This window comes from Ostrinia nubilalis, chromosome 16, assembly GCF_963855985.1.
Source record: "Ostrinia nubilalis chromosome 16, ilOstNubi1.1, whole genome shotgun sequence".
Lineage (NCBI taxonomy): Eukaryota > Metazoa > Arthropoda > Insecta > Lepidoptera > Crambidae > Ostrinia > Ostrinia nubilalis.
Window position 1 is genome coordinate 4,412,167 of NC_087103.1, and position 27,097 is coordinate 4,439,263.

Consider the following 27,097-nt stretch of genomic DNA (forward strand, 5'->3'; position numbering starts at 1 on the left):
AAATTATCAAATTATTGTTAAACATTGTTATATGTATGCTTGACTTTACTCTTTCTCGTTTTTGAATGCATTTAGTTTTCAAGACATTGTGAAACATATTGACACTTCCAAATCCAAGGGCCACAATACTAAATTCAATTATGTAGTTTGGTCTAACTTACTATTTCAACCCCTTCCAAATTTTGATTTTATTTTCTACTACGCTACCAAAAAAATCAATAACGCAGCATAATACCTGTTAAGTGTATTATAAAAAAGCGTATAATCCTATTTGCCCTCTCGAGTGAACTGTAATGAATGCACCCTGTATTTCGTCCCTCCCCCGCCCGCGACCCTGTCATTGTTGATGCGTCAATCATTGCGTGTTACTCTACTTGGGAGTTTGCACATAGAATGAGCGATTTGAAACCTTGTTTATATGCTGTTAGAGTGGAGAGAAGATGCATTTGTGGTTTGTGCGAGGTTGTAACAGAATATCGCATGCAGATGCCTGTGACAAGCTTTGTCCGCGCACTATTGTTCGGTAGTGACGGTGGATTCGTGGAATTATTAGCGTGTGCGATCCGCTCCGCTGGATATCGCAATTTGTGGATCAGATCACTAACGCGTGATGAGCAACGCATGAACACATAATTACTTGCCTAAGGCCTTGTTGGCACTAACCAATGCTAAGACGTGATTGCTGACAAAAAACTGATTTTATCCCTGAAAATAGAGTTAGATTTCAACGTTGTAGCTTTTTAGAAGCTTTAACATCAATAAATTGTCAGTTACTTTACTTCTCAAGTTCATGACTTGATGACGTCATAGTTCCCATTTCCTTTCAAAAAATATAATATTGGGCAATTTTTTTTACGACATGGAAAGTGACCTCAACTGTATTGAAAAATATAAATCGGTTGAAAGTTGAAAAAATTTCAACAATGCAAGCATGCATGTTGAGCGAAACTATATCTTATGTAGTGCAGGTGATATTTCCCAATCAACGTCCAGTGGTTTTTCTATAACTGATTTAAGGATATAACAAGGGGATTATTGGTAATAACAGTGGGGCGTTTGGCATTTGCCGTTTTGTCGCGTTAGCGGCTGAGCGCGACGAATCGCGGGCGTTGTGGGAATCACGACGACTGTGACATTTAGCGGTCGCGTGATTGTCCCTCTGTGGTGGCAGCACCGGCTGGCGGTAGGTTAATCAGGATAAGCCCCTGTTAAATAATTTGTTTTGTAAGGTTAAACAGTAGTATCGTTAGATTTGGTAAAAATGTGTTAATATCTTCATTAAGTTTTACAGCATAAAAAGCACTGTACGGCCAGTCAATCAAGAATACCAGTTCTACACCAAACCTTTTAAAACAAAGTTAGATGTAAGAGTTTAAAGAATTACAGTTAAACATTTATGTCCGTAGTTCGTAATAGTGTCCGTCAATACATATTATACAATGTAATTATTCGGTACCTACTTAAATTATTCGTAGTTAATGGATATAGTTTATTCGTCAATATCTTTATTATGGTAAGTTGCACATTTTCATTACTTAATATTAAATAATGAAATATTTATTGCTACGATGCGTCTACGCAAGACTACGGAACAAGTCTTACGTAGCATCGTAGTCGTCGTAGTCTCGTAACGCATAGCCGTAGCTGTCCAGTAGAATTAGCTTTTAAATCGGAAATAATTCCTACAAAAGATTTTATTGTTTTAATGGCTTCATTGGTTGCCCATTAAGACTCTCCTAAGTTTTCGACTTCGACGGAGATGTGCTTAAGTGGTGGGGGCCCCCGAAAGGGGCATTTTTTCGGTTTTCCGGTTATACTGCGTAAAGGACTTACCCTATCAAAAAGTGGTCTTCATGACGGTTGAAGGGCACTTAATCCTGCATTGAATAAGGCCAAATTCATATGTTTTGGACAAACCGTTCTCGCGCTAAAGTTCGGCAAAGTAGAAAATATACGTATAATTAATGACCCTCTCCACGTCCAATGGTTTGTTACCCACAGGCTTCCAAGTCTTGAAAAGGGCCACCTTAACCAGTGTAACCTTATCAAGGCTTACGAGCTTGATGCGCCTATCCTTGTTCGTCCCAGCCGTTCCTTAACTGCGGTTGCTGCACCTCTTCCTGGCACTCACCTGAACGACTCTGTGTTACCTACTGTGGCTGCCCCTCTTCCTTGTATCCTCCTGCATGTCTACGTTGCCTAGCCGTATGCCTGGTCTAAGGTTCGACGCCAAAAATCAACAACAACAAGTTCATATTAAAACGCTGAAGAGTTTTTTGTTTGTTTGTTTGAACGCGCTAATCTTAAGAATTACTAGTTTGATTGAAATCATTATTTTTGTGTTGAATAGCTCATACATTGAGGAAGGCTATAGGATATATACAATCACTCTACGACTAATAGAGGCGAAGCAGTAAAGAAAAATGTTGCAAGCACGGGAAATAGTATTTAAACTATTTTCACTCGTACGAAGTTGATTTTGTGGCGTCGAACCTTGGACCAGGCATATGGCTAAGCAATGAAATCGTACAGGAGGGTACAAGGAAGAGGGGCAGCCACATTAGGTAACACAAAGTCGTTCAGGAGAGTGCCAGGAAGAGGTGCAGCAACCGCAGTTAAGGAACGGCTGGGACGAACAAGGATAAGCGAATCAAACTCGTGAGCCTTGTTAGGGTTACACTGGTTAAGGCGACCCTTTACAAGGCTTGGAAGCATGTGGGTAACAAGCCATTGGACGTGGAGAGGGTCACTAATTATACGTATATTTTCTACTTTGCCGAACTTTAGCGCGAGAACGGTTTGTCCAAAACATATGAATTTGATCTTATTCAATGCAGGATTAAGTGCCCTTTAACCGTCATGAAGACCACTTTTCGATAGGGTAAGTCCTTTACGCGGTATAACCGGAAAACCGAAAAAACGCCCCTTTCGGGGGCCCCCACCACTTAAGCACAACTCCGTCGAAGTCGAAAACTTAGAATAGTCTTAATGGGCAACCAATGAAGCCATTAAAGCAAAAAAATCTTTTGTAGGAATTATTTCCGATTCAATCAATTTTTGTGTTTAATTCTACTGGCCTAAGTTGTCATAGCAAGAATGTTATAAGAAAAATTTAAAAAATATTTTATTTCATATCAGCTTTAATGCTCGGTGTGACTAATTGGCCAAAAAAATATTATAGACCACCCCAGGACTTAATTCGCGTACGTAATAAATAATTAATTTTAAATTGTAAAAAAATAATCTTAACTTTTTTTGCCTAACTGCAAATAAGTCTCATAATACCCATTCTTCCAAACTTTTACGTTTACTCTATCGATATCGTTTAGAACTTAAACATCCAGCATCAGCTGTTCTTAGCAAGTATTTATTTATTTTATTTTACAAGGAAAACAATACAGTGTATAAACTATTAACCACAATGTCAAGGCCTCTACATCAAAACCCGGCATGTCTCCACAACCCTAGCACGTCCAGTTTTCACCCCACACGTCGGTTAATACGAGGTTACGTGTTAATACCATTACCGGGGTCCGGCCCCAGCTGTTTAGCGCTTTGTTCGGTGTAATTTGATTCGGTAATGCGCTGCAACATACCGCACTGTGCAACTGCATTGACAGCGTAATTATTTGGTTCAGACTTTGACAAGACGAAAGGGCAGGTTAATTTCACATTAGTTTAAAGTACCTATGTCCAGCAGTGGACGTCTTTCGGCTGAAACGAACGAACGAACGAACTGTTGTAATTGAGTATGTACTATGTAGGTAGTTACATGAGTTATGAGTACTGGATTGATACGTGATGCCCACAGAATCACAGAACGTTAAAAAACTCATTAACTGTTATGTTGCGATACCTATTTGGTGGAAGAGAATTTTAAAACAGCTCATAAGACAAATGAAAAATATTTATTTCATTATTCATTTATTAAACAAAAAGAAAAAAATGAAAATAAAGTGTATTATTTATTTATTTAATAGTAGATTCACATAACTACTTAGAGTCCAATATTGATGACTTTATATCTAAAAAGATAACTATTTTAGTCATGCATTGTCTTCAAAACTTTTACCAGTCTTTTCTTCTATCAAATTCCCTTTTCAGATTTTATACAAATCAAACCTCTTCGAAATCAAAACCGTCTTCAAACTTTAAGAAAAGAATTATGAACAAGAGTCGGTTTTAAAATCGTTAACGAATCGGATCCGTGACGGGTATTAATTAGCGGCGAGACACGAGCGCCCCCTTCGAGCTCCCCGAATGTCCCCCTTTGAGTGTCGAGCTCCCCGAATGTCTTTTTGAACAAATAAAACTTGCGGTGGAGCGATAATCTACGTCATTCCGTGAGACGTTGATTTCTGCGAAATTTAATAACCGTCTGCTACGGAATCCCAACTATCCCAACTAATATTATAAATGCGAAAGTAACTCTGTCTGTCTGTCTGTCTGTTACGCTTTCCCGCTTAAACCTCGCAACCGATTTTGATGAAATTTGGCATAGAGATAGTTTGAGTCCCGGGAAAGAACATAGGATAGTTTTTATCCCGGTTTTTGAAACAGGGACGCGCGCGATAAAGTTTTTCTGTGACAGACAAAATTCCACGCGGGCGAAGCCGCGGGCGGAAAGCTAGTTGGTTATAAATAAGCACTAAGGCTGAGTTGCACCACCTTATTTTAACCGTAATATTAATAATAACCGGTACTTTTTGTATGGAGTTTGACAGATTTTTGACGTTTGTCAAAAGTTAAAGTAAGATGGTGCAACTGAGCCTAAGATTTCGCTGGCAGATGTTGTTAGATTTTGCTTATCACGTTCATATTTCTGAGTTGTTTATTTTACACGGAAAACATGTTTCCTAAAAAAGGAATGATTTTCATAAAAAAGGTTTGTAACACATGGATTATTGGCCAGGGAGTCCAGTAATAGAAAAATAATTTCCCAATTTTTTTTGTAACTTCAAAAATATGATAATAACAACACAACGAGGAAGCTCTTGGCCGCTCACCTGATATAAGCTGATAATGAGGCTGAAGGTGGAAATGAAATCCTCAATCATAGAGGAAGTATCTTTAACTCCAACTGCCAAAACACAACAATGCCGTCCTAATTGTTTTTATTGATTTTAGGGTATTTTATTTCTGTAGGAAAGTTGTAGCATTCGAAAAGCAGAATCAATCCTTTTTGTTTGAGTTCACCTAATACCAACGTTTCACCCTGTATAAATGGCGTATACCTACTTACTGCACATCAAGCGTAACACTGCGTCTCTTAAGTAAGTTGAAATAAGTGAATTAGGGGGCTATTTTGCCAAATTTCTGCGTAAAAAAAACTGTTGACTCCACACAAAATTAATTCCAATCAAAAATAATCCAGACAGATTTGGCCCCTCAACCGCGCAACCGGATATGTCCTAATATAAAATGGCAGTGTCCGCCATATTGTTTTCGCGAATTAATGGCGACGTTTCCTGTCGTCTCGAGCAAAGAATGGCGCTAATTAATCAAAAGTCGTCTCCTGCTGATTTCCATGGAGATTTCTCTTGGTCACAGTGTATAGGAAGCTGTAGTAAATATACTTCTTTAAATCTCCTTAATACAAATCCGTACTCGTAGTTTTATAGAGAAAAACAAAAACAAAAGCGTAACGAGATTTTAATGAAATTGTTCCCCACACATTTTTAGTGATATTCTCACTCTACTCTCATGCACTCGCTCTACTCACGCACTCGAGAGATGAAACATCATATCTCAATTTAATAACTTTTATCAAAAAACGGACGACGTAACAGGGTAGACACAAAGATCGCAATGTATTGAAGTGCACTGAAAGCACACGCGTTCATGCGATTTAGGGTATGATTGGTATGGAACCAAAAGTCCCATGTAGAGAACATTGATACAGTCGACAGCACTTTAGACTACACAGTTTTGTGTATGTTTACCCTGACTTTTTACTCTAAATGCACTGTGGCACAAACTTCATACTTCGGACCTCCCGAAGAGTTGGCTATAAAGGTTCTTTTGTGCGACCACAATCATTCAGGGATTGGATTTTTGTTTGCGGCTCGCATTTCGTTTATTAGCGGTCTCCCCCGTTTACTTTAATCCCTTGGTAATTGCTATTTGTTCTGACTTGGTTTTTGGTTTTACAGCGATTTCCTTTAAACTGTTTTACGCTTTTAAATCATGGTTATTTTAATTCATTATCACCTTTATGCGACTCAAAGCTTGCTGCTAATGATTTGTAGTTGCAAGAATATTATGTCAAACTAAGTATTTGTAATAAATGGAAAATCCCTAACAACGTGACTCATTGATCACTGAGATTACTTAGTACTTAAATACTTACTGAAGAATACTGAAGTTTTATGAAAATGATACTTAAAGTGGGTACTTATTTTATAAGCCTTTACTTATGTAAAGAATGTAATCAAAGACTCGAGTCTTTGCGTGCTTTTTAAATAAAGGCCCCGCAAACTTTTCCTTTAAAGGTATGTTTCGTACATCCATAAATTCCGTTTGATTTATCAAAGCGCGCAAAGAAGCGGTATATTGCCTCCGCACATGACGTCTTACAGCTTACCCACCTTCTTTATTAATAAAACGGAGATTTATGCGTCCAACTTTTTAATATTTATGGCCACGCAATAAATTTCTTGGCGACGAGTTGGGAAGGGTTGATTATTTCCTTGTAGGGGAGGCATCAACAAGTAGGATTATTGCTTTTTCATTCGTTGCTATACGGCTTTGGATTGTGAAACATTTTGCGAATTTTAAACGTCTTTTAATTGCTTCTTTTCATTCTGCGTTCCATTCAGCGCAATAAGTTTTCAATTACATGAAATAATGTTCGTTTTCTAACCAAGTTTTTTAGGGTTTTCCTGTGTATCATCTAAATACCTGTTATAAGTGGTGGGCATTATAAATTACGACGGGATTAGTTACTTTGCTCTGTCACAGAAAGATTTATGCTCAAAACGGAATGTAAAGTATCCTAATTTTTCCCTGAGCCTGAAACTAGTCTCTATCTTTCATCAAAACCGATTCAGTGGTTTAAATGTGAAAAGAAGAGGAAGAAGAATGATCTAATTAATTGAAATTCTAGTCTAGATAGATTCATAATAGTTAACTTAATAAAAGTAAAGTTTAAATTGGTTTATATAGTTTTTTAAATATTCAGGTACGCCCCAAGTAACATTTTACTCCATTTAAGAGTTCAATAGTCGTTCACATGTACTCCACAAGCTGTGTATGTCAGCTGTATACGAGCTGTATAGCTTGCTATAATGCTTTTATAGAACCAGTTTGGGCACAAATTAGACAGCTTTAAGTTCACTATGGCTGTACATTAGCAGTATAATAGCATTATAATAGCAGTTTAAGTAGTAACATCGTACTTAAGGCTGACTTACGGCACTATATGGGACGCAGTGTGAACCATACAACGTACGTGAGGACAATAAAGAGTAACAAGTGGCTAAATGCACAGCTTTCAAAGTTATAAAGTCCGACAAAAGTACTCCAATGCTACCTAAAGTTCACGTGTGTCTTAAATTATTTCCACATTTTAATATTAGTTTGGTATTTGTACGTGAGTGCCAAGAGGGAAACAACTCGGGCGGATAATAATTTATGCAAATAATAACACGGGTTTTAAATACTTAATAATGTTAATGCCATTGGGAATGCAACTTTATCGTGAAATGTATACATATTTACAGCTAAAATATTTACGCGCCTCTGTAAAAACGCGATATTCATTTTAAAATATTTAAAACTGGCTGAGAGGAAATCTACAATTTTCAGTTTTTGATATTGGATTGGCATTATAATTATATTACGGTAATTAATTATAACATGAAACCAAAACTCAATCGCTCTATCTGCGAATTTTGTGATAAATCTGCATTAATTTTGGAGATTTATTTGGTAAATATTTTAGGTTATGTAGAACAAAATGGTGGAAATGAAATACGGCTATGTGAACTGTTATAACTCCAATTTAATGCGGTGAGCGTATATTAGGTTCACATGTGTTCTGTTAGAATGCTGTTATCTATATGAAGTTCCACATTTGTACCACTACAGCGCTAATGTCTATAAATTTATTCTAATGTGAACTTATGTACAGCTTTAAGATGTACCTAGTTCAGGTCAATTGTGTATCTTTAATTCTTTCAAATACTGAAATTTTAGAGATCCGCAATAAAAATTATTAATGTCCGTTAAATCGCCTAGCCCAGGTACTAATAGTCAAGTATGAATACCTAAAGCATCAGACGGTAGTGTTCCCGGTTTAAATTCGTTTATTATGCTTGACCATTTATTCAAAGCGGAATGAGGAATACGATTTTCAATAGCCCATGTTCTTATTTTTTTTTGCGAAAGGTTAAATAATTGTCCAAATCAAAATGGTATTCACTATCACAAGAACTGCAATCATCACACTCTGATATCTGGTATATTTTGAAGGGAAATTTCAGGTTCAGGCATAATATTTTCCTCTGCATCATGTACAGAACCACCATGAACAACTAAAAACAGGCTTGGGGAAATGTGTAATAGAATATCACATTCACATTCGTGTTCAGCTTAAAGCAAATAAGAGTAGTACTTGTGGACAAATAAACTGCTATTGATGTTAATGGACAACACATATAGTCCTTTTAACAGCCTACAGTGTACATGCGAACCATTGAAACACTTTTGTACAGATAGTAAAAAAAGGTTATTTTAATTATCAAAAACAAGTCCTACTACAGCTACTAGCTGTATAACAGTCTAAAACAAGTAAACATAACAGCCTTTGGCTTTATAAATGACCACGTGTGTTCTATTAAAATGCTAGCTCTATAACATCGTACAAGTAGGCCGTTAAACAGCGGTTGCCGTATCTCTACCCTCCTATAATGCTCTTAGTCAGATGGCTGACTAAAGGATAGTTGTTAGAGTATTATAACACCAACAATCGTATAAAAGTATAACTCTACACTAGTCTACACTCCTATAAGTCCCTTAGACAGGTATAGGTGTAATTAATTGCAATCATACAGCTTATACATCACGAGTGAACTGTACTAATGCTTTAAGTACACATTGGAACTAAATGTGAACTCTTAAATGGAGTAAAATGTTACTTGGGGCAGCTACGCTCTGATAAAATGACGAAATAATTTCCAAGCGGTTCGTGCCGTCTTTAATTAAATTAATATTACAAATGTAAGCAGACGCTATAGCCCATTCTTGACGTGTCACCATAAATCATAGAGCAGTGTAGACTGCCCGCGGCTCCTTGGATTGTCTTTGCGCGCATTACCCTAATTTGTGGGACGTCTGCGAGTGACTGGCAATCGCGTTAATAACAGAGGGACGGATTAAGATTTACCCGAGATATTTGGGGATGAGATTTGAATGTACCCACCATTGTTTGAATACGCGACTAATTTTCCAAGAGTTTGACGTACCTATTGTGAATTTCAGAAATATCTTAGATACGATACCTTACTTTATTTGTTAGTATATCGTGCCCTAAGTAGCAGAGGAATAAAATATAATGTTAGAATTTGGACATAATTGTGAACCATTTAATGTTCTCAAATGTAACTTCTCACTGGAAAACTGGACGCTGCAACTCCTGTGTAGCCAGGATCTTTAGCTTACCGCTAAAAGTGAGGTCAATTTTGTCCCGAATGTACCTTCTTGTATGCAATTGTTTTCTTTCTTGTAGGATTATTAAGTATGCCCTATTTTCGGTCACTGCGAGCGCTGGTTGTAAAAAGTGTGGCGTTTTCCCTCCTTTAGAGACTGAAGTGGATGGGAAGCTTCTGAAATGGAGGTTTGCGTCACAAGTCACAATCACAAGATGTCATAGCCCACTCAGAACAAAGCGCCCTCGCTCAAAGCGATGTACACACGATATAACTCCAGGTAGGGCGGATAAAGCGCTTTCACACTATCTCAGAGTGTTGTCCGGACGCAACACTTTAACAATAAAACGAGTACGTGTTGATGTATCATTAAGGAATCGATATGTTTATTGGAATCAACATTACTTATGATCAAGCTTAATTACATATTTTATCCGTTTCATTTATTGTATTATAATGAATTGGAGTCAAACACGTTCTCATGTTGTTGGGTACTTAGCATAGCTGGGCACCGTTAATCAAATAGTTAACTTCGTTAATCGTTAAACCGTTAATAAAAAAATTAACTTCGTTAAACGTTAAAACGTTACATTTCACAAGATTTAACGCAAGTTAACGTTAATCGTTAATCCGTTAACACATGATAATAAAACGACAAAAATAATTGCATGCAAGGTTCAAATAATTTCGAAAGCTTGTATCGCGCATGGAATTTATTCCTCTTTTTTAGGGTTCCGTAGCCAAATGGCAAAAAACGGAACCCTTATAGATTCGTCATGTCTGTCTGTCCGTCCGTATGTCACAGCCATTTTTTTCCGAAACTATAAGAGCTATACTGTATGTACTTGGTAGGTAGATGTATTCTGTGAATAAAAAAATATTGGGGGCTCCCCATACTTAGAACTGAAACTCAAAATTTTTTTTTCATCAAACACACGTGTGGGGTATCTATGGATAGGTCTTCAAAAATGATATCGAGGTTTCTAAAATATTTTTTTTCTAAATCGAATAGTTTGCGTGACAGACGCTGCCAAAGTGGAAAAAAGTTGGTCCCCCTCTCTCTAACTTCTAAAATAAGAAAATGAAAAATCTAAAAAAAAACATGATGTACATTACTATAAAAACTACCAACGAAAATTGTTTTGAACTAGATCTAGTAAGTAGTTTTTTTTAATACCTTGTAAATCGTAAACCGCTTACTACCGCGTAATCTTTCATACAAATAACTTAAATTTAAAAAAAAAATCCGACACGCACTTGGCCGGTTTTTTTGTTTGCGCTACAAGCTTTCGAAATTATTTGAAACTTGCTTAAGTACAATTTTTTTTTCGTTTTAGTACAACTGCATTTCAGAATAAAAGCTTGTTTTTATAAAAGTTTTTTAATTATTATAATTTTATTTTACACTTTTTAGTAGTATCTCAATCTCAGAGCCTTGGTTCAATTGCAATACAATTTAGCACCAAAGTGCTCGAAAAGACAAATCCAGCAAACCCAAACTCGATAAGTTTCCACCGTTTCGTTTAGGAATTCCTATGGCCACCTCCTGACTCCATCATCAGGACCCTGAACATCATCTAGTACTAAAGTGCTCGAAAAGACAAATCCAACGAACCCAAATTCGGTGCGATGCCGCCGTTTCATTTAGGAGTTCCTATGGCCACCTCATGACTCCATCATCAGACCAGCTCAATGGTACCATAACATTGCATTGTCATCGTACTTACATAAGTATACCAAATTTCAGCTCAATCGGTTGAGGAAAACTGGTCTTAAATTCAGTTGCAAGAGTTGTCCCACACATACTTACAAGTGTCGTGAGTGATCACTGCAGACCCACGATACCCCTGGCGATACCCCTGGTGGTATCGTGGGTCTCGTTAAAGAACTACACTTCAGACCCACGATATCCCTGGGAGTAAAGTTGACAAACGAAGACCGGCGCGGGCGCGGGCGGGCGGGGAGGGGGGACGCACAGTGCACAAGGCCAGTGCACAGTGTTGTGGAATACCTCTATGAATTCTAAATTGCTTTCATTGAACATGCAATAAAATGGATATCGTTAAAAATAAAAATAAAATAACAACAATTCATACCTACATACAACGAAAAAATTAATTAATAGCCCTTATAAAATAACTTTTTGACTTTAATTATTTATTTTTGTCCTGGTACTTTAATCTATGTTATTTAAGATAATTTCATCTACCACGTTGTGTGTGACAATGATTTAAATGAGTAGTTTGCCCTTGGAAAAAAAAATATTCACATAATATTAATTTTAGGCTATATTTTAATTTTATGTAGTAAAAATAAAAAAAAAATTAAACATTACAAAACTTCTCCAGTAGAGCAGTTGAGCAGTGGGGAAAAAAGGAATTTACTGCGGTAGATAAAAGGTACCAGGGTAACATAACCTTATGGGAGCTATTATCAAATTCTTCTTAGTTGACCCGAGAAATAAATATGTTCCTATCACAATGGTTATGGTACTTTACCTGATACTAATTAATCATTATACGAGTACCTATGTAGATATAAATTGTTGTTATTTTATTTTTATTTTTAACGATATCCATTTTATTGCATGTTCAATGAAAGCAATTTAGAATTCATAGAGGTATTCCACAACACTGTGCACTGGCCGTGTGCACTGTGCGTCCCCCCCTCCCCGCCCGCCCGCGCCCGCGCCGGTCCTCGTTTGTCAACTTTACTCCCAGGGGTATCGTGGGTCTGAAGTGTAGTTCTTTAACGAGACCCACGATACCACCAGGGGTATCGCCAGGGGTATCGTGGGTCTGCAGTGGTTAGTGATCTGGTTACAAAAACTGTTGTTTTGGGTTCTGGAAGTTCTGGAAGCCCGAACGTACTTGTCAGAACGCGTTTTTCTAGCGTTTTTCAGCTTGCTTTTGGTAAATAGTAGGTACTGGATTAACGGATTAACGGACTTAGGATAATTTAACGGAAGTTAACGAGTCCGTTAACATTTTTTAAAGTTAACTTAAAAGTTAATCCGTTAATAGAAATGTTAACTTCGTTAATTAACGATTAACGGATTAACGAGTTAATGCCCAGCTATGGTACTTAGGCACTTATAACAATCAATGTACCTACTCTTGATTATGCAAAAATATACTTGTAAATAGAATCTACCTTACACGTACTATGCAGACCGAAAAAAAACACGTACCTTTTACGTGGATATAAAATGTGTCATATTGTATCATATTGGCCTGCGTTTAAAGTTGCTGATGAGTGAAGTGATATAGGAATATCCGAATATTTATTACATTTGTTTCAATTTTCCTATTCGGCCAGTAGCCAGGGGTACGTAAAATAGTCTGTTACTATCATTTTACAAAAACAATACCCTCGGCAGGGGATTGTTAGGCCTGTCCACACGCCGCCGCGTCCGGCACTCGGACAATACGTTTTGTCCGGAACGCAGACGGCATTGTCGTGCAGCTAGTGCGACATTATGCGATGGAGCAAGCATGACGGATTTTCAGTGATGGCCATTACTTTTATTTAAAGTAGGCCGTAGATACATACGAATGGCATAGCCACGTGTTTTTATTAATAAAATAAATAAATACATACATAAATAATTATGTCCTCAGGACATTTTACACTACGCCTTTTATTTTTACACTTTTTATTTTACGCCCCTAGTCCCAAATGAAGTAAAGCTTGTACTATGAGTTAATACTGAAATATTAAAGTTATGACTAGGAAACTACTAGTGACGCTACTGATTACTGAATAACAATAATTAAATTATATTTGGGTAATTTCATTTGAAGATTTTGTATTATCAGATTTTTTTTTGTAAAGCCCTGTTTTGATAAAAATAATGCTTTTCTCCCGCAATATTAGCATTAAAGATTAAATTTAATCTACGCAGAGCCGCAGACAGGTATCCCCAAAGCAAACACAAGACTACCTCACTCGTTAGTAGGTACTGTGGATTACACTGGGGACGCTTTGTCTGCGGGTAATTTGATTTGATCGTGAATATTTTGAAAGATACTTACCAAAGAAGGATACAAATTCTATCTATCGACAGAAAAACGTTTTGATAAACGAACAAGGTATTGACAGCAATTCAAGTGGACTCGCGCGCTAATGGTGTACTCATTCGACTCCCTACATCTCTTTTGTCCCACCCTTCAGAGAAAACAGTCCATTGGATATTGTTTATTTTAAAGTAATATGTTTTAACTGGCTATTAGTTTTGGCTTTGTTATTCAGTTTTATCAATCTAAGGTTATTCATAAAATTACAGTGATACCGATTTGTAAGTAGTATCACATGAGTTTTAGCAAAAAAACGTTAACATTCGCGTTCTAAAAATGTTTCTGCATGACTATGTTGACTAACATGCATCATGTATCTGAGTAAAATAGATATAGAGTATAGTACATCATTTGATTAGGCGCGCAATATTCATAAATTCCAAGCGTGCGCTAGATATGAATGCATTTTCAGCGAGCGGAGTTTCACAACATCCGAGCGTGATAGTACACGGCTTTTTACTTTTTAGCGCTGCGGGAATATCGTGTTGCCGTGATGGACCGGTACACGCAAACTCACTCACGTGAATTTAAATATGGCAGCGTTCATTTCGATAGATAGCATCATTCGGTCGAGATTTCAGCTCGTTTTTTGTGAGTCCCGATTGCTGAAAATATTTTTTGGGCGACTTGTTTTTACGGTTACAGTTACCTTCAATAATAATATATACTTTTACGTTACGTAAAGGGAAAAATATTAAAACTCTGTGCTGTTTCAAATAAAACATGACAGCCATTACTATTTGTATTTGTATCGTTGTCGATTTCACAATACTATTCATACCATAATTAATTATTATTTCCGATTTCTGTACTTGAGTAAAAAACACTAAACGAAAAATGCGTTCGAAATAATGCACATCCCTAAGAAAAGTTATTCGTAGCAAGTCGTCTACGAGATGCTATGGCTGTAGCTACGCCGTTACGGTGTAGCACTCCCGTAGCACTGTAGCGCACCTTTATTGCCTGACGACAAAGAAACCGCGTCATACCGCGCTGAATTGCGAAACTTCGAGTGTGAATGCAGATGGAGGTGGCATATTTAAATGAAAATACATTCTGATTTTTTTTAATTGTTAGAATGAAAGTGACTATTTCAAATGTTTATTATGATTAAGAAGTACGGAAGATATAAATTGCACATTTTGAAGATGTCTCTTAGAAGAATCATAAATTGTGTTTGAAACGGGGAAATGTTTTTAAACTATGCTTTTAACAGCATAATTATAAATATTTAATCAAACAGTTTTATCGTGGAAAAATAATTTTAATAGTTTTGAAGACTAGTATTAAGTTTGATAATGTTACAGGTCTATTAAATAAGCCTTTGCTTTCCTTAGTACATCTGCGACGCGTGCTTTGACGGAATGTAAACGACAGCGCGGCATTGTGTGGCGATACGATAACGCTTTTATTATTATTAGGCCAGAGGGAGGAAATAAAATAAAAAGAGCCCTCAGCTGAACAGCGCAGACGTTTCACATACACTTCCATTTGTATTTAATGAAGGCATTTTGCTGGGGATTTTTTCATTTATTCCATCTTTTTTGTTATGCATGTTCGTCAGTGTCGTATTTCGTTTATCATTCGAAAACAATTTTTACTTATAATATTGAACGGAACCGGTGGATGAATGCTGAACACATATTTGTTGAAACTTTCAGTCTATGGTATAAATAGTGTGAGTTTACGTGACCGCGTTTAAAAAATGTATGAAAATTTTAGTTCTTGAAAGTTTCCGCTACGTGCGCTGAATAATCCGTCATACATTTAATGTCATTTTTGTAAACTTACGCTCAGCCCTCTGATTTTATTTAACTACTCCTTTAGCGACACAATGCAGGGAGCTCTATTTAATGTATTATTGAATTAAGATTAAGTTGCGATAGTTATTATTATTATTACAATATACGGAGCATAAGTATACTATTGAAAATGTAGCTGTATAAACTAACAAAATAATGACATGTTTTAATTAATAAAATGACGTCAAGACGTTAGTAGATTGTGATAATAATACGCTTGTTGCCAATGTTGACTAATTAAACTGACTCGCGCTAACGTATCTTTGATTAAAACTTCCGAATGTAGCTCTAAGTACACAATTAGGAGATTTCCGAGGGGAGTGTGTGATAATTAATACACGCTCGTCAATTAATCAGGCTGTAATGAAAGACGTCGTTTAAGCCCAGATTTATTAGGGATTAAAACTGTTGAGCTGGTAATGGAAGGTATTTTTACTTAAATGCACAGAAAGTGTACTATTTTTCGTGGGTATTTTATTTGTGTCTCTGTATTTGACATAGTTGAGAACTACCTACATAAAACAGTTTTTTAACTGTTTTTTTATTTTTGCATTTTTATTGCCTGAATTAAATATTAGTTACATTTGTGAAAGAGATGTTAGATTATGTACTTGGGTGAATTTCAACAAGTGCATATTTTTGCCTAATTTTGGTGGAAATTGTTATTTGTGTATTTTTATTCTTTAATTATAGATCAAATTTATTGGAAACCTATACTGTTTCTAAAATGATTAAGACATTAAATTTTGTCCAGTAGTTTTTTAGATTTTCCTTACACCAAAATTAAGAGAACACCAAAATTTATATTAAAGCACCAAAATTAGAAAATATGCTGTCAGTCGGTCATATCTTAGTGCCAAGCTCAAGAAATGGTTTTAAATTTACCAGCACCGACTCCAAAAACGTACTTATTTTCTACTTTTAAGTGATTGTTGGCGTCGGTTTTAATTTTTTTGTTAAAATTATTTTTTTTCATGCTTTTTAGTTGATTAGTCCTTGTTATTGTCACTGAAGAGGGACAGTACCTATGTTTAATGTGATTAAGACTTTAATTTTCCATTTTGTAATGGAAAATTGTAGTCTTAATCACAATCCAAGTGTAAATAATCTTCCTAGCAAAATACAGGCTCCCTACTTTAAATATCGGCAACTAAAAAGTATCAATGTATCATGTGTCAATGTATGTATCAACAAATGAGTATTGAGTATCATCTAACTCCTATCTTATGTTGTTTGACCTTTCATCATCAGCTCATCTTAAATACCTGAAATAATACAACTGTATGTACATACCTACCTAAAATATTTAAAGAATTATCCTCCAACTCCTAAGCGTTAAGGAGTTTTACCTTCCATCATCACCTCATCAACATTAGATGATGACTACTTGAATAACTTTAGAAAACGTATTGCATTCCTACAAAATTTGAGGTTTACTCTCGATTTCCCTAGGATCCCATTATCAGATCCTGACTTGATGACAATGGGACCACCACATAAGTGTACCCTATAGAACAAAAAAAGAATTTTGAAAATCAGTTCACAATTGACGGAGTTAAGTCGGTTAAAAATGCTTTGGTGCACCACCAAAAACACCAAAATTGACTCACCAAAATTAGATTCTCGTTGAAAAAGCTAAATTATATGAAATCTGTTTTAAATATAACAATAACATTTTAACACATGGTATGAAAACAGTTCCTTTACATTATACGAGGAATTCAACTAAAAAGAATAGCTTAGAAATCTTATACAAAAAGACACCAAAATTGCAGAATTGTTGTCCGTTTAAAAAAAAACAACACATTTACGTTTTTGGCGGGAAGACGCAGAGGTCTTGCACCCGTCTGCCGTCACTGCTCGCGGGGGCGGTACTAAACCTAACGAATGATGGGAGTGTTTAAATCCTGTTTGATCTTTAAAGAAACTGACGAGCTATTTCATTATTGACACCAAAATCATAAATTTTTCGCGGACAAAACTTAAGGACGTGACTTAATCACAGTTATTTGGGAAACTTGCTTAATTTGGTAATCTTAGATAATAGATAGATTGTATAATCCAAAAATATACTTTTTCCCTAAGTTCTGTTTTGATCTTCAGCTAAAAAAATACACATTGTAAGAAATTAAGGATGTGGACACTGCACCAAAATTAGAAACGCTTAGTTCAATTATTTTTTGTCGAATTTGTAAAAGAAAATACTCATTAATAATGTTGTCCTCAAAATGGAACCTCTGTATATTTTCGTGTAAAAAAAAATCAAAGTTCTATGTCATAAAAAACATATGATTTTCAGCTACGCCGCTCAAAAAATGTGTTTGGGAAATTGACCCACTTATAATTTCATTAACATAACGTTTTGATTGACAGATATTTAATTATTCGAAAAATTGTTTTAACAATTACTGCCGTTGTAACGAGTATGCTGTTTAAAAGCTAACTGACTATGTGACTTATTGTGCAATACAATATTACAGATCAATAAACAGTTGTGCTGGTTGTGCCTTTAAATCTGATAAGTACAAAGAAATCTCAACGACTATGTAATATTTTTAGCCGAATAGGAAAACATAAAGCGATCGTTCTTTCGAGCGTCATTACATTCGCTCATTCGTTCTCGCTCGCTTTGGGCGGATAGCCATTATCACGGATAGATCTCTTTAGGAAATTGGTTCCATTCAGCTTTCTGATCGAATGAGCTCGTTGATTAGTGAGCTACGATGAGTTTGGGCAAGATAGTGAAACGATTAAATTCATTTTAGTTTAGGAAGCAGAATCTAGATAAATGTATTTTTTTAAAATTATAAATAACTTGAAAAAATCAAACTGCCTAAGGCGGGATTTTTACGTAGAAAAAGGCGGTTACCAGTTACCCAGACCTATATTTAGCAATCACACTTGATGTTAACTGTAGAATGTGTAAGTAGATGCGGTCTAGGATAGTAATTAAATAATTACCTGTAAGTTTTTAGTCATTTTAAGTTAATGTAATATTATAAAATTTATTCGGTATTGTAAATAAATTACCTGTAAGTACCTATATTAGCTATACTTACCCCTATTTAAAGTAGCTCTGGTAAATAAAAGCTTATTTTAATTCGTCCACATTTGATGAGATGTGTATGATTATTTCTGGACTAAATACCGTACCCATATAAAATGTCAATCGATTTAATTAATCCCGAACCGCTTTCGAAAAAATCGCCCAACCAGCAGACCGTAATAAATCATACCTTCTCTTGAAGAGTACACTCAGTCAGATAATCGGGTAGGTTTTAAAGCCCGGCTTAGTCCCCTCCCTCCCCACTTCACGTGCGTTTTGACGCGATTATCATACCCCGTCGTATCTGAGCGCAATATTGTGCGCTTGGAACCAGGAATGATTCAATTTGGACGTGGTATCACGGAATAAGTAATAAATAGTGTGGTATTTGAGAAGGATAGGAGTTATTAATTATGCTCTTAACTTATTTTAACAGGGATTGATTCTACTTACGGCTCAAATGCAACAACTTTACCCAAGAAAGGAAAGTTCAAATTATCAAAAAAAAAACAGTATTTTTAATAGAAATATTGTTGTCTTAAAAAAATTACGTACGCACGTACGTCAATTTTTTTTGAGAATTATGATATAGGTCTTAGTATGGCTCAATTATTACGAGATTACCTAATTGTTCTCATTTCAATGAAGAATCGTCATCGTCAAGTAGTTATATTAGTCCTTCCTAATGAATAAAAAAGTCTATCAAATTCTCTACACTATTAATTTATGCCGCATCCAATTTGCATGGTATCTTCCCTCCTCTGCCGCTCCGCCCGCGCTCGCCACCCATCTCTGCGGTTTTTGAAATCTGCTTCCTTTGTGACGGTTTTAATATGGAAATTAACGTTCGCTGCCGTGTGACGGCTCACACCTCGACAAAAGTATTATTTACCGTTTGATACCACTTCATAATCCTTGTGAACCATATCCCGGTCTAATAAGGACTAGATTCAACAAACGCAAGGTTTAACACTGAAAGTATTTGTCGAAGCGAATTTGTCGCTAAAATTCAGCGAGCCCGCCGGGATTGCGATTCCTAATTGTTTTTTTCTGGAATACATAATTTATCCCGCAAGCTGTAAATGTGTTTTAAGCCTTGTTGGATTCAAAAGATGCGACAATACACCTATTTGTGAGAGTTTTGTATAAGTATTCTCATCGCATCATAATGGTTTTTCCAATATTTGTTCTATATTTGTGGGTTGGGTACTAATGCATATTGATGAAAGTTGTAATTTCTGGACTTTTCCTTGTTTAACGCTTTAAGATTAAACAAATCTTTCTTTACTTAATTATTTTTCTTGACAATGAGCCCAAGTAACACGCAATCTGTAATTCACTGAAGTTAAGATTGATTTACGTTTTAAAGTCAGACTATCACTTTAAATCAGTTTTGACTTAGTTTAAATGCTTTTGAGTAGAATGCGGTAAAATTTACAATGCATGAAGCTATTATATGGTCTAAAAAAATTAAGTTAATTGGCTTATAATCATACTAAAACATTAATTACTTTTAATATACAGCACCTTTAACAGCATTTACACTAACACAAAGGTTAAAACCGTATATTAGTAAATAAGAAAACCTAATGCATTAAATAAACGTTGACGAAATATTCTATAGTGCATTCAGATATATTAACACATTTTACAGATTGAACGCATTTTTATGATCTTTTCTTATGCTTATTTACTGCTCAGCATTAGCCAAACATTTACTAAAGTTTTAGCTCTGTTATCTTCTTATTTTATTATTTAATATTTAATATCTTCTTATTTAAAGCTTTTAGCACTATTTAGATAAATTAAAAAAATATTTTATTACTTTAGGTCATAATTTGGCCATAAAACCACGAGCCGTATGATTATATTCATTTGTGCGTTAGTAGGTCCTGTATATTCATTAGAAAATTTATGTCGAACGTGTCACGTTATTGACATGAATAAACAGTGGAAAAAGACTTAAGGCCGGGTTGCACCAACTTACTTTAACAAACGTCAAAAATCTGTCAAAACCCATACAAAAAACATCGGTTATCGTCATAGTTACGGTCAAAGTTAGGTGGTGCAACTCAGCCTAAGAGAACAGGTGGAGTAAAGAGAAAGATAAAGACGGAATATTCAAACTTTATATTTGGTTTAAGAAATGCAAAACGTGTTCCAAAAAATGATACACCTCATACACAAAATACAGTACAATCGGTTGTTGTGTGAGTCAAGAAGTTCCGTAGAACATTCCTTCATCCCTTTCGGTCGTTTGCACTATTTTAAAAGGCATCTGAAAAAAAAAACAAATAAGCTTTATTTATGACTTAATAGAGAAGTAGTTACCTGAAAACTAAATAATTACCCGTATAACGCATACCCTTAAAAAAACGACTACAGCAACACTACTAACTAGTTACAAAAAGTTCCTTTAAATTATTACTATTACAATGAGCGAAAAATAAGATAGGTAGCTATATCGTGTTTCATTACAAATTACATTTGTAGTGATAATGATTTTATACTTAACACTTGTCAAACTAGGTACCTACCTAATTGGAGACAGATAAAATTGAAAGACGTGGAGTAGGGGATCATGACGTGATTAAAGGATTCTAAATTATTGTTTCGGTACCCTGATTAACACTAAAGCAATCCATTTTTATGACGTTTAAACCTAATGAACATTATAACATACCTAAAAAGTGTTATAGTAATGCTAAAAATATCACTTAGATATTTTATATGTAGGTTGAATGACTTAACCATTTTCTTTTTACTATAATAAGACTGACAACATTAAAAGACACTAGTTGAAAGTTTAAAACATTAATATTATCTGACGCCATTTGCTTTCTGTTTTCTCTAACATAGAAAATAAAATTATAATACACATATGCATGAAATACTACTTATTATCCTTTTCTTACAAGCGGAGTATCGATAGAAGCAATTTTATAAGTTAAAATTAATCAAATCGTTAAAAAAATCACAAAAAGTGTCATATGTCGATTCTAAATTTGTCCCTATTTTATTAAAAAAAGGATTTCTGTGAGGGCGCGTGAATTATAAACCACAAACATATATATATTTTCACATAAGACTAATACTCCCAGCTCATTTTCATTCTTGAAACAAAAAAAAGATACTTACCTTATGATAAATTATTTTAAATAAAGACATTAAAACATCTCCTCACAACACCATTGCACTGCAATACTCTAAACGAAAAATAATCAAATCGGACAATAAAATGCGATAAGTTTTTTCGAATACTTTCAAACAAACAAAATAAAACGTTCAGCCTTAGAATAAAACGTAACTTTGGCATTGTAATTCTGAAAGCTGTTTCAAAGCTGTACTAACATCTAATAAAATGCTTTTTACATTAGAATATGCTGTCTAACAACTTTACTAATGTCTGTCTTCAATAACATTATAAGCGCTGGTTAGCAGCACTAATAATATTTAATAATGCTCAAAGCCGTATTATTTGGGGCCCAAATTGCGCTTACAAGACACTTATAGACTTTTATACGGCTGATATAGTGCTACATATGCTGCTCATATACTGCTCTGCACGTAGGTTCATGCTGTTGTACGCTTCTTATAATTGTGTTTTGTGTTACTTGGGAGTGTACTGAAAATTGATTTATTTGGAAAACCACAAGTGATTTGTCACAATTTTCGAATGAAAGCCACCAAACACGCCGTGAAACTATCGGGGTGTCCACTACATAAGCTCTATGACGACTGGTCGCTATAAAATACACAAACTCTTTCAGCACGAAGGCGATTGTACATATTTGTAGTTATTATTTTGCTGCGTTAAATTGCACTCACGTTTTGTTGAATGTTTGTACTATGTTGCCTACCTGTTACTTTTTCAAATTATTTCATAGTAAATGATTCACTGATGAAATTATGACTTTTGTGTGTCAATAAAAATGAGAAGAAAATAGATTAAGTTACTAGTTTTCATTAGAATCGCTTTAACTTCGATAGTATCTACACACTGGTTTCCTTGCCTTCACGTAGTCTACCCTCTGGACTGTAGGATGCAAAAAATATGACGGTCCAACGGAAATTTATTTTACGGCCGAGTGCATTTGTGCAGCCATCCATCGTATCCACTCCGGGTTTTAATTTACCAGCTCGCGCCGCTTTTTTGTCACTTTTCACCTCAATAGTCGAAACACGAGAGCGGGACTGAGATTCTGAATTTTCGGTCCCTTTCATTTGTGTACAAGAATTTTTATTTATGGGAAATATTTGGTAGGATTCGGGAACTCTTTTGAGTAATGATTTGAATTGATTGCGTTCTATATTGCTATACTCAGCTGTGTCTTTTGGGAAAGTAATCTATCTATATCTATCTATACAGTGTGAGTCACGTTAAAGTGTAGGGTGGGTAGTCGAACAGTGAACCAACCAGATACGCTGAACCACCGCCATATTTCAAAAAGTATGACGTTGCCAGTTCCACCGAACGAGTCACTACGTGTCTCGTGGATGCCCTTACCCTCTCCCGTAGTGCGCCGGCGACTGTGGCTAAGGTGTGAAGTGTGGCTGCGAATTCTTTGTTTCTTGACGACAAAAGATAGTTTTTTTAGTTATGCTTTACGATTTTTGTATATTTTGCTATTTATATTAAGTACGAAATCTATTTGGTATCAAAATTATTGTAGTTTTATCTGTATAATGAGCACATTCCGTGATGACCATTCCGCGTACTTCTTATTATTTGTGAACTCATAAGTTGAATAGTGTATGTTTTGAACAGTGAACCAGGTTTTCAAAGTACACAGTGAACCGGTTGACTGTTTTTTTATTTAACCACCAAACGGTTGATTAATTACCTAAAGGCTTTAAGAGGCAATTTTCAGTTATTTTTGTTTAAAGAAGGATTTTTCTTTTCAATTGTGTCTTGTGTTATTTTTGTTTTCTGTGATTTTTTAAATGAAGACTGTTTGTTTACCACCAAAAAGGTTGATTATTGATTACTTGAAGGCTTTATTAGACAATGTTTAGTTATTTTTGTTATAAGAAGCATTTTTCTTTTCATTTGGGTTTTGTGTGAGTTTCGTTGTTATTTTTGGATTCTGTGATTTTTTATGAAGACTGTTTGTTGAAATAATCATTTTTATTTCCATTTTAGTTGTCGGCCGTTTGGTGTAGTGGTTCAGAACGGACTACTATGCCGAGAGGTCCCGGGTTCGATTCCCGGCCGGGCAGAAATTGAAATGATGAATTTTAATTTCTGTGACGGGTCTGGGTGTGACTATGTATAATATTTATGTATTTAAAAAAAAAAAAAAGTATATAAGTAGTATATCCGTTAAGCTAGCACCCATAACACAAGCATTAAGTTGCTTACTTTGGGGCTAGCTGGCGCTGTGTGAAATTGTCCAAAAGATTTATTTGTCCAAAAAGATTTATAGTGGATTTATAGTACATTTGATTTTTGTGTTGTAAAAATAAAAGCTGATTATCTAAAATTATGTTGTTTATTTTCCAAAATCATAATTTTTACTCGTAATGAACTTTATGGTTCACTGTTGAAATATGGGTGGTTCAGTGAAAACTACCCGTAGTACACAGTGAGCCAAATTTCATTTTTTTTTTAAAACCTAATTTAAGTTACCTTTTTATTGCTGAGGCTAATTTTAAGCCTAAAAATTAGAAACCTTATTAAATTACCTGACTGATAAGACCATAATGACATTTCTAGCTTCATTTTCCAGCTAATTAGAGCATTTAGAAAAAAGGCCGGTTCACTGTTCAACGATGCACCCTACATATGAAAATAGATGAAACTAGACCTATTTTTATCGACAAAAAAGAGGTCAAAAAATTTTTGAGATTTTTTTTTATTTTTTTATAGATTTTTTTTTCTTCCAATTACTTATTGTAAAGAAATCATAATAACTTTTAAACTAAGCGGTATATCTTGATAAAATAAAAACAGTAATAATCCTAAATAACAGGCAATACTAAAAAAATACATAAAATACACAAAAAAGGCCAACAAATAATAAAAAAATTATACTTTTTGAAAAAAATCCGCTTAAAAATTCGTGTTTTTTTGGTTATTTGATAAATTTCTCCAAAAAATGCCCCTATAACAGGTAGTTTTTATTACTTTGTATTATTCTCTATCGTATTACCTTCGTAAAACGAAAAATCGCATGTCTCTATCCCTATCACAACGTTTGCAATGATCGTTTGAACTAAGCCTCTCCGGGCGCGCCATTCAACGCTTCGTTAACAACAAAACTGAAAATGGCTCTAGATTTGTAATTTTGATAAAGACAAGTTACATTTCAAATAAAAACAAAAGATTTCGAAGTAAAATAAGCATTTTAGTTAAAATTAAAATTGTCTCTACCTGTAGCGGAGAAAAATGTTGTGGCAGGCCTTTGTTCAAACGATCATAGCAAATGTTGTGATAGGGATAGAGACATGCGATTTTTGGTTTTACAAAGATAATACGATAGAAAATAATACAAAGTAGTAAAAACCACCGGTTATAGGGGAATTTTTTGGAGAAATTTATAAAATAACCAAAAAAACACGAATTTTTAAGCAGATTTTTTTCAAAAAGTATCATTTTTTATTATTTGTTGGACTTTTTTGTGTATTTTATGTATTTTTTTAGTATCGCCTGTTATTTAGCATCATTACTGTTTTTATTTTATCAGGATATACCGCTTAGTTTAAAAGTTATTACGTTTTCTTTACAATAAGTAATTTGAAGAAAAAAAATTCTATAAAAAATTAAAAAAAATCTCAAAAATTTTTTGACCTCTTTTTTGTCGATAAAAATAGGTCTAGTTTCATCTATTTTCATATTATGTACACTTTAACGTGACTCACACTGTATAAATAAAAATGAATTGATGTTCGTTAGTCTGATTAAAACTTGAGAACGGCTGGGCCGATTGAGCTGATTTTGGTGTTAAAATGTTTGTCGTAGTCCAGGGTAGGTCTAAACGGTGAGCAAATAAATAAATAAATCTATTTATATAAATAAAAATGAATTGATGTTCGTTAGTCTGATTAAAACTCAAGAACGGCTGGGCCGATTGAGCTGATTTTGGTGTTAAAATGTTTGTCGTAGTCCAGGGTAGGTCTAAACGGTGAGCAAATAAATAAATAAATCTATAAAGATAAAAATGAATTGATGTTCGTTAGTCTGATTAAAACTCGAGAACGGCTGGGCCGATTGAGCTGATTTTGGTGTTAAAATGTTTGTCGTAGTCCAGGGTAGGTCTAAACGGTGAGCAAATAAATAAATAAATATCCTTGGACATTTTACACCGCGCCTCTAGTCCCAAACTAAGCAAAGCTTGTACTATGGGTACTAGACGACGGGATAAACATACTTAAATACTTTTTTTTTGTAAATACATACATATTATACATAGAAAACACCCAGACCCGTCACAGAAATTAAAATTCATCATTTCAATTTCTGCCCGGCCGGGAATCGAACCCGGGCCCTCTCGGCATAGTAGTCCGTTCTGAACCACTACACCAAACGGCCTACACCAAACACCATAAGGAAAGATTTGCTTATTTATTGCCTTTAAGGCGGAACAGAGTTCGCCGGGTCCGTATTACCGTGCCGTGTCAGCTAGTATACAATAAGTATGATTACAATTAATAAATTGAATCGAGTTTAGCTTCGTTCTGTAATAACAACTTCGACCATTGTCACGTTTCAATGACGTAATTATTAGACTCTAATGCGCATTTTGGTGTATGATTAAATTAACTCATTATTTTTATTATCATGACGTTTAGTTTCATCATTGACTGAACATGGTTTTGCTTGATATCCGAAGACAAAAATCCATTATAAATAAATCGATCATTATATCACAAATGACATTTCTACATCGTAAAGATGATTCCAAAGAACGGAATCTATTTCAAGGCATCCGCAATCTTGGAGATATGTAACAGATTTATCAATACCAAATAAAAGCGATTCCAATTTGGCGTATCTCCCGTTCTGTGATTAAAGCCTTGTTCACACTCGTAAAGTCATTTAGTAGAGTACGTCTTAAAAGTAGGTACTTAACTAACTCTCGCTACTGAGCAAAAAACTGTTCGCACTTTGGTCGAGTACAGATTATAAAGTAATTGAGGTTTTTATATAAACTCGGAATTAAACCGCCCACTTCGAAATCATTTAGTCGGTGAGCGAGTGAGCAGGGACTCGTGGTGCTTACGATTCGCCTGTCAAAATAGAACAAAATGTATTTGGCTCGACTAAACGATTTAACCTACTCAACAAAATTTTTGGTGATCGGACTTGTTTAGCTACTAAATTACTCACCACTCGACTAATGCGAACAAGGCTTAGCCGGCGTTTGAGCAGACGGGAGGCGGGGGACAGCCGTCATGTTTGGCGTAAGATTCCCTCGCGCGTATCAACTGTTTGAATAGAGATACGCTCGGAATTTATTGTGAGCTCCCTGCACGGTAGGGTTGAACCACACAGACATGTATATAACCGCCGCGCCGTATACAGAA

At 35.2% G+C, this 27,097-nt stretch overlaps 1 protein-coding gene and 1 long non-coding RNA gene across 2 annotated transcripts in view; one reads left to right on the forward strand and one right to left on the reverse strand.

The window, feature by feature from the left end:
• LOC135079109 (uncharacterized) overlaps positions 1 to 27,097 on the forward strand; it is a 32,616-nt gene that overhangs the window by 1,804 nt on the left and 3,715 nt on the right. The gene's annotated exons all lie outside the window — the stretch shown is intronic.
• Positions 20,687 to 21,261, reverse strand: LOC135079108 (uncharacterized). Its single transcript, XR_010258735.1, has 2 exons — positions 20,922 to 21,261; positions 20,687 to 20,849 (listed from the first exon to the last, which is right to left on the reverse strand). It is a non-coding gene; the product is annotated as an uncharacterized LOC135079108 (long non-coding RNA).